General features: G+C 33.9%; 1 long non-coding RNA gene across 1 annotated transcript; it reads right to left on the reverse strand.

The window, feature by feature from the left end:
• Positions 1–2,446: 2,446 nt before the first annotated feature.
• Positions 2,447–7,344, reverse strand: LOC131551634 (uncharacterized). The gene is made up of 3 exons (XR_009273809.1): positions 6,909–7,344; positions 6,765–6,826; positions 2,447–2,835 (listed from the first exon to the last, which is right to left on the reverse strand). It is a non-coding gene; the product is annotated as an uncharacterized LOC131551634 (long non-coding RNA).
• Positions 7,345–10,015: the final 2,671 nt, after the last annotated feature.

Below are 10,015 nucleotides of genomic sequence, written 5' to 3' on the forward strand. Positions count from 1 at the left end.
TCACTAACAAACTCATTTGCTATTATTCGCATAGTAAAGTCAAGTGACCTTTATTGATTTTTTTTTTTTTTTTACAATACGGATTGTGACAAAGCAGCTTCACAGTAATAAACATGACAATTACAGAATCAATAATGTAGACTTTATCAACTATGAGACAAATTCAAAATCTGCTGTAAAGCAGCTCAAAACAGACAATAGTAGTGCCATTATTGAGCTCGAGTCAGTGCAGTGTTGATTCAATTCAATAAGTAAATAATTAAATTAAAATACAAAGCAAATCTACAGAAGATGGAAGTGTCATCATCCATCTCAAGTGAGTTCAAGTTTTGTTCTTGGAAGCTCTAACGCAGCAGAAAGCAATGGTTTGTTGACTGAGGGATGGCATAAATCCACTTGCTGCTGGAATCTGTTTGGTCAGATTGCGGGACACAGACAGGTACTCTACCTGAGCGCTCGGGCCCCTGGAGCCGAAAGGGCCACCGGCTGCAGATCAGCTCCCGACTGGCGCCAGTGCTGTCAAAGGTTCCTCGTTAAGGCCCGCAGACGAGGAGGGCAGGGTGGGCCGTATGGGGACGCAGGCTGTGGAAAGCCAGTGGACGTAACCGAAGCAACTCGAGCAGTTAATGACATTTTATATAACTGTTAAGCAATTATTGAATACATAAAGCCTTTTTTACAACATCCGAGCATGCTGTGCGTCTAGGGCTCCCAGAGAGGAAAAAAATGAGCATCGAGCAGCCAAAATCTACATTTTCATTTGGCAAAAGCAGCCGAGGTGCTGTTTAATCCGAAGCACGCCTTATGTTTCATATGCAAGCAGCCGCTCAGCTTTTAATTGACAGATTGCTTTCCTGACTGCAGACTCGCCATTCAAAAGCGGCTTTCCAAAGGTCCTTCACTTTATAGAGGGGTTCAGGCAGGAATAAATGGATAATATTGGTATCTGATTCCTCCCGTCGAGAGAGGCCCACACTTAACCCGTGAGTGCAGGATCGAGGCTGATGCCAGGTCAGTTCAGACTCATTACCACTAGGGGTGAGGGCTTTACAGCCACCCTAATCCATGGTGCACCGCAATGTCAAATGAAATGTGAGGAAACACAGATCATTAAAAACATGGCACTCTTTAAACGGCCACATGTACCATACTCTCGGGCGGTGGTAAATCTTTCAGTCTTTCTGACCCAACCTAATGCACCATGAGTCGCGCTCGCTCTTTATGAACATCTGTTATTTTCTCAGTTTTCCATTTAAAAAAAAAAAAAAGAACCCTTAATCCAAAAAAAAAAAAAAAAAAATTGATTTGTTAACCAAACTGCTTCAAGTGATTTATAATCAGAAGCAGCACAGTAAATCATTGCATCTGATTGGTGGGGACAATATAACTGTTTTTCTATTATTTTGCAAAGGAAAAACTGCAAACACCACTTTATCTTTTAACTTTTACAATGGACTCACTCATATCATACTGAAATGAGGAATAATGTGTACATAACACTTTATATTATGGTAGCCCCACATTTATATAAGGAATTGCTTTGGAAATAACACACAATTAGCTGTTTCACAAGATAAGTGCATAGACTGTTAGTATTACTTATGTAATTACCCAGTAATAATGCTGTAATATAAACGATGAAACCAAAATATGTCATGCAATTTGTATAATATAAATTGTGGACAACCGTGATTCATGGAGTGACAGTATTTAATGTACACAATCATAACGATTTGATTACTGATGCAACAATTACATTTTACTGAAATAATGAATGTTTGATTGGAGTCATTTGAAACTCAGAATTTGAGATTCAACATTTAATGAAACAGACTGGTCAGTTATATAATATATTATTATGATTATACAGTATATAATCATGTATTTATAATCACGTAACGGTGGGCATACTTGGACAGATCTTCCTTGAAAATTTTAATGGACTTCTTGGCAAAATAAAATAAAGAATTTAAGATATTACGTGTGTGTATAACACTTTATATTATGGTAGCCATGATCCGCATTTATATAATGAATTGCTTTAGAAATAACATGCAATTATCTGTTCCACAAGACTGTCAGTATTACTTATGTAATTACACAGTAATAATAGTGTAATATAAACTATGATTAAGAAATATAACAAAAACTATCATATAATCTGTAAATCGTGGACAACTGAGATTCACGGAGTGACAATATTTAATGTACAATGTGATGCAATGTGTTTACTGATAGAACAATTACAGAAAGAAAGAAAGAAAGATTAGAGTCATTTACCAAAGTGACTAACTATAAAATTGTTTAAAAGAAAGAAAGAAAGCCGTTTAAAACTCATGAGATTCTCCACAGAGACTAAACATGAACAAGGCCGGTCAGTCGTAACCAAGCAACTAAAAAACAGGAGAAGAGAAACATGTTCCACAAACACTTTTAACTCCCAGATCACTCATTACTTCCACTGTTTTATTCATTGATCAGCAGTGATTAATGTTTTACAGATCCAGTGAAAGTGGAAAAGTAATAGATAAACAAATATTGATCCAATAAAAGTAGAACAATAATACAATAACACAATCAGCCCTGTAACATTCTCTCTCCGTTTCCAGGTCAAATGTCTGGAGTCTTTCTTCGAGGAGGCCAACTCTCCTGCATGGTTTCTTCTCCTCGTGTTCACTGCAGACCATAAAGCTCAGTGTGCTATCAGAAGCGTGAACAGATTGCGAGGTAAATCAGAGGTTTTAATACGGCACACCGCGGTGACTAACACGTCTGAGAGTAAATGACCAGTCATCTGTTTGGCACAAAGCTTCAGTACAGAGACTGAAAGACGATCTGGAAAAGACCAATCAAAAGCAGTACGCCTGTTAGTCACAAATCACATGAACACGCTGATGAACGCTGGAAGAAAGTAGTTTAATACAAATCAAGAGAGCAGATTATATGGAAATAAGACTTAAGTGATTTGACTGGCATTTACAGTGTAAGCAATTCAAAAGCATGCATTTTAAAATTAAAATGAGCTTAATGTAAACTTTGAAAGTAAATAAAAGCGGTCTCTCAGACTTTTGGCCCCCATTGTATATATGTAGTGCCGGTAAGGTGGTAAAGGTAGTTTAAAAACAGTGAAGCCGTGCCAGAACACATATATTAACTCAGTACTGGCCAGCTTTATTCTGTGTCAGGAAAGAACTTTAATTTCATGTTCTATAATATTTAGACTGTGCATAAGAAATTACCTATTTTATGAAACAAGGTGTGCTATACAAACCACGGAAAACAACTAGGGGACGATGACTAAAAATAACTGTGAAACATAGAAAAATATTTGCACAGTGCACTGTACATGCACTTAAGCGTGACTTCTGGACAGAAAGGAAAATATATGGAGACGATTTTTTTGAGGTATTTGCTTTAGACTCCACTCCATTTACCGTGAAAATATTGTATTGCGTTGAACAAAGTGTGGAAGATGGGGAAAGAGTGATAGCGAGAGGTCGAGAGAGGGAACAGATTTATAACAGTGGAAGAATACAGTAAAATGCTTGCAGGTCAAATTTACGTCCAGAAATGTAGTGCTGTAACTACATGTAAAGCGTAACTACATCACATTAAAATGACCTAATACAATATAATATATATATACACATTTAAAAACATTCTAATAACAATTGTGCAACTGCAGAGTATAATAACTATTCATAGGCTAGAATTTGTACTATGTTGTTAAATTACTGTGTTCTACTTATCTACTTCTGTTATATATATATATATATATATATATATATATATATATATTTATAATAATCATGTATTTATAATCATAATGAATTTTTGGCCAGGTCTTCTGGTTAAACAAAACAAAACACAATATAAAAATATATTTAAAAAAATAATAAATAAAATAAAATCATAAAATTGAGTTTGCCAGCTTTTTATTTTATTGATATCTAAAAATAGTGTTCAATTGGCTTGGTGGTAGGTAGGTAGGTATTTAGGTAGGTATGTAGGTAGGTAAGTAAGTAAGTAAGTAAGTAAGTAAGTAAATAAATAAATAAATAAATAAATAAATAAATAAATAAATAAATAAATAAATAAATAAATAAATAAATAAATAAATAAATAAATAAATAAATAAATAAATAAAATAAAATAAAATAAAATAAAATAAAATAAAATAAAATAAAATAAAATAAAATAAAATAAAATTAAATTAAATTAAATTAAATTAAATTAAATAAAATAAAATAAATAAATAAAATAAAATAAAATAAATAAAATAAAATAAAATAAAATAAAATAAAATTAAATTAAATTAAATTAAATTAAATTAAATTAAATTAAATTAAATTAAATTAAATAAAATAAAATAAAATAAAATAAAATAAAATAAAATTAAATAAAATTTAATAAAATTAAATAAAATTTAATTAAATTGAGACTGATTTTGTCAGCTTTTTATTTTATTGATATCTAAAAATAGTTATCACCTGGGTTCTGGGTAAAATAAAAATAATTATAAAATGAAATGAAATGAAATGAAATGAAATGAAATAATGAAGTGAAATGAAATGAAATGAAATGAAATAAAATAAAATAAAATAAAATAAAATAAAATAAAATAAAATAAAATAAAATAAAATAAAATAAAATAAAATAAAATAAAATAAAATAAAATAAAATTAAATTAAATTAAATTAAATTAAATTAATAAATGGGGACAGAGTTTGCCAGCTTTTTATTTGACTGATATTTTAAAAATAATATAAATAAAATAATACTATAAATAAATAATTAGCTTCTTGGTAAATGGAATGAAATGTGAAATTAAATGGAGACAGATTTTGTACTTTTGTCAGCTTTATTTTATTTTAACATAATATATAACCTTCCCTTATCTTACAATTTGTTTCAGGATTTACATTGTAACAACATAAGACATGAAAATGTTACACTTAGCCCTGTTCCCCGCTGCTAAGGGTGTTTGAATTCATGTATGTGTGTGTTTATGCGTTCAGATTAAACAGGAGGAGTGTGTGGTGTGGGATGCCCAGGCCCGAGGCCTCCTCAGCTCCAATGATAATTTGTGGTTTGGTGAACATACGCCTGGGCCACAAAGAGAGCTTCTGAGCAGCTCCGTCTGGCTTCGGCCCACCCATTCCATCCCAAATAAGACCACTGCCTTCACTCTCAAACAGGGAAATATTCTGACCATATTCCACCCAATTTACTCTGGCACACGTCTACAGACCAGATTTTTATATGCATAGTTCTCAAATGCCACCTAGCCCCCCTCCGCCACCCATCGCTCGGAAAAAGAGCATGTCAAACAAAAGTATAAAACTAGCCGCCTATTTATACCTGCCCTCTAAAAGCATCAATTAGGGAGCCAATTAGAGAACATGTCTTAATATGTTTGCTTTGTTTAATCACAGTTTTTCTTGCTTATTTACAGTGGATGGCTATGAATCACTTAAGAGCCTTTGGGATCCCCCAGACATCCATTATACCGGCTTCTGCGTTTTGAGAAATGGGGTCTGTTTGGACCAGAACACCATCTCGGTAACCGCAGGTCACAAAGACGGGTCTCAGCGCTGGATAAAAAGCATTCTGTTCGAGCTGTTTGGGAATCGCGAGCCAATGCAGGAAAAGTCGTCACTACTTGAGATGGAAGTGGTAGTAAAATTGGGGGATCGACCGTTTTTCCCGATCCGGCTTTTAGAGCTTGTCATTCTTGGATTTAGAGCGGCTCTATGGCATTATGTGCAGACCATTCAACAGGTTGTTGGCTATCGCAGGCCTGCTCTGGGCATTCATGGGAAACCCGCTAACAAGCAGGAGGTCTTTCGACTGATTTAGTCCGCCGAGATTATCTGAGAGGAACTATAACTCTGCAGCTTTTCATTCAGTCGTCCAGTCCAATGGCAATAAAGATGTGAAACTGTGTGTGAAATGACTGGAAAAAGGGAAATCTTTTTCTTTCTTTCTTTCTTTCTTTCTTTCTTAAAATACAATTTAATAAAAGTTAATACAAATAAATACATTTTTATTTTTATTTAATTATTATTTTATTTAGCATTTTAAATGTATTCTTTTAATTACATTTAAAATATAAAAAAAAAAAAAACATTATATACATATATATATATATATATATATATATATATATATATTATATAAAAATAATTTATTTTTATATGATTTTTGCGGTATTTGCTTTAGACTCCACTGCACTTACCATAAAAATATTGCATTGCGTTGAACAAAGTGTGGATGATGGAGAAAAAGTCATAGCGAGAGGTCGGAAACAGATTTATAACAACAATAAAATGCTTACACCACATCACCTTAAATTTCAGTTTTATTTTTATTTAATTTAATTGTTACTTTATTAAACATTTGTATTTTATTGTTTTAATTACATTTAAATTCAATTAAAATATAACACATGATATATATATATATATATATATATATATATATATATATAATTAAAATATAAATTACAATCTTGTATGGATGGAAGGAGGAATGAAGTGAGCAAGTGACAGTGCTGATATACCACCAAAAAAATAAAATAAAATAAAATAACCTGCAGATCCAGATGTGAAGCTTCTTGCTTCAGTTTTCATTCTGGCTTATCTGCATTTTTTTTTTTTTTTTTTTAAAGAGATGTCATACCAAAGATGGACCACTGTGAGCAAAAGCACAAAAACAAACAGTGCAGCCAGAGATTGATAGCAGAGAGAGACATGAGTGCTTACCCAGTTAATATCATGCTGTATCCCAAATCATGTATCACACACAGAGTCTGTTGCATCAGTCTCTAAAACAAAATGTTTAATGTATTAGAGAATGAAACTTTAAATTAAAACTTTTCATTTGTTAGAGATTGTAGATGAACTTACAGAACATATTCAATAAGGCCTCGACACATGCAACAATACTTGATCTTTTTGGTTGTTTTTGTTCAGATACACTGACTGAAAGCAGCAAGAAGGAAGGAGGAAAGAGTTCAGAAGTGACAGTGACTTGTGAAAGATGACAGGAGGTTGTTAAGACCTAAAGCTGTATAGTCAGTCATCAGGACTGCAAAATGACCACATTAGGAGGTAATAGGAGGTCATACGATATATGTTTAGTGCTATACTATATATATTGCAGGCAAGGTTTGAGGAGCTATTCACAGACTATTTATTCACAACAAGAAAGAATCTAGAATATATTTTAATCCACTTGGAAGGTGAAGGAGGAATGCAAATGTAACAGTATAACATGTAAGGTTAAAGCAAGATCAGACAACGCTATATATAAAGGATACAGTATATAGATCAACCGACGGTAGGAAAGCATGGAAGCAAACAAGAACAAACTTAGAAACCATGACAACAGAAACTAAACAAATAGGAAATGTGAAAATGGAAACAATGAAACAAAACATATTTCAAAATACAAGTCCTTAAGAAAAACGCCCACCAGAAAGACTCGACAACTATCACATGCAGATTCAGAAAATGTACAAATATTTCAACACACCATGTCTCCTAAAACGGTAAGTATCAATTTAGACATAAACACATCAAAATATGACAGTACAAATGTTAAACACAGAGCAAAACCACAAGACTATTAGCATAACCCGCTCGTGTTGAGGCCAATTTTACAGTTTACTTTTGGGTTTTCTGGTGGGTTGTTTTGTCATAGTTACCTACAGATTTCATGCACAAATAACTACAATTGACAACTCAACCAAAGAAAAGAGACAAATTAAGAAAAATTGAGAGGTTCTCCTTTCTTCTTCCATTGCCTCACTTTTGAAATTATCATAAGCAAATGTATTTCGCTCCCAATGTCGACATCCCAGTGGCTTGCGGTTGTGGTCTCGAGCGATTCAGTATACATATACACCCACATTTTTTCTGGCTCTTGGAGGACTTCATATCCCAGAGGGCTTTTTTTTTTTTTTTCCTCATATGGCTTCTGGTTTTGACGAGTTTCCATGGCAACTCACATCAACAGAAAAAAGTAGAAATGGGTCAATGAGACAGATTTTCTATAGATATGTTTGTGTCTCACAGTCATGGGATGAGAAGAGTCACAAAATTAAAATGGAAAGGGAAAAATAAAACCGTTAACCAAAATATCAACCACACTGATATTTTACTTACATGTGGCTCATTGTTGCTAAAAATGAATGTACATAAGTACTTTTGAAGTCATCTCTGCTTAAAAAAAAAAAAAGAATATTTTACACTTGAAACTTGACTTAAAATCCTGGCTTGCTGGTTTAGTTATTTGTCAGTTTATCAGAGTACGGGACCCGTTAGACCAATGTAGACCATCTTAGACCAGCAAACCAGGTTGGTTTTGAGATCTTTTTTCAGCAGGGAATTTAACTTTTCCTTGCATTTGTAGGATGTTTGGCAACTTTCTTTTGTGGACACAGGTGTGTTCCCACTGACCTTTCGTCAGGTCAGGGTCACGACCCCTTTGAGCCACAGTCAGCCGTGTGTTTAGACGTTCCGATGGCAAATTTCCTAGCTTTCACCCCCTTGTTCGGCCTAATCTTCTGTAAGTGTTCACAGATATTGTCTTCTTTCTCCTGAGGTCCTGGTTCAGGTTTACTGGATCCTCTCAAGTACCTTGCCAATCAGTGATGAGGAATTTCACTAGACTAAAAGCAGGGATCATGCTGGCATTATCAAAACTTGGCTTATTTTAAAACTAGGGTCATCCACTAACACACAGAGGACTAGGGTTAAAAGACAAGACTGAGAAGAACCAACAGTCAGTAGCATGATGTATGAAGCCTTGTTTACAGTAAAGAACCAGACTTTAAGTCCATGACTTTAAAATAGGCAGAAAAGCCATAGGAATTTTTCTGAACATGGAGGAAGAACCAAAGCAGGAAAATGAAGCAACACACACACATTTCACGCCTTGCTTAGATACACAAACTGTGCTTCATTACCTTAGTGATGAACCTGAACCACACACACACTCCCACACCTTCACACACACCATATCTCATGTTGAGAAACAGCAGGTCAGTGTCTTGTCAGTTTATTTGTTTTTGGAACCTAAATATCTTTCCCAAGTAAAAGTGCTTGTTTGGGATTCTCCTCATTCCATGTTTGCCATCTGATCTTTGGAATAAATCTATCAAGCAGCTTCTTTTATCTGTTCTGCCTGGAAACAGACAGGATGAGTCTAACTGGAAAGAAGTACACACACATTCAGCTCAAACAAACTTATTAGGACTAATTATGTGGGTGTTAGAATATTTTCTCATTCACCACATCATTTGATAATTCATCACAATATCACCACAATAAAACATGCCTCTACCTACATGGTTGCCAAACTCCAAAATGTATCTTTACATACAATTCACTGCAGTTTCTACCTGAAATGAACACTTGTGACAGTAAAACACCAACAACATGTTCACACAAATGATGATTTTAGAGGCAGAATGTTGATTTAAAATATTTATTTTTGTGCAGTTCCTTGCACAATACTATGTTATGACCTCAAAGCACTTTTACCATAATGCATAATTTATAAACTAATACATTTTGACATTTGCGTCACATAACCAGCTTTATATATATATATGGCTTTTCTGACATAGCAAACTTGCTCGGTAGCGCACCCGGTAAGCATCGCACTTGCTATGTGGAGCACTCGGATACGAGTCCCGTGAAACAAAAATCAATATAAAACAGTTGTAGAAGAAAGATAAAATAGCATGGCTGCTTCGGTAAACGCATTTACCTCATGTTTGCTTTTGTTAATACTATCAGTTAGGTTCAGGGTTCACGTTCATCCACTTCTGATCAAACTGAATGCACTTTTAGTGAGACTCATTGGACACTTGAAATTGTTCTGAAACGTGCAAGAAGTAACGTAATGTAATTTTCTATAAATGTTGCCACTGGTAGGCTGGGTTGTCTGAAAATCTTGAAAAGGCCTCCTTTATGGTTTGTGCTAAGCTAAAGCCTTTAGCTATTTC

The sequence above is a fragment of the Onychostoma macrolepis genome, chromosome 12 (assembly GCF_012432095.1).
Source record: "Onychostoma macrolepis isolate SWU-2019 chromosome 12, ASM1243209v1, whole genome shotgun sequence".
Classification (NCBI taxonomy): domain Eukaryota; kingdom Metazoa; phylum Chordata; class Actinopteri; order Cypriniformes; family Cyprinidae; genus Onychostoma; species Onychostoma macrolepis.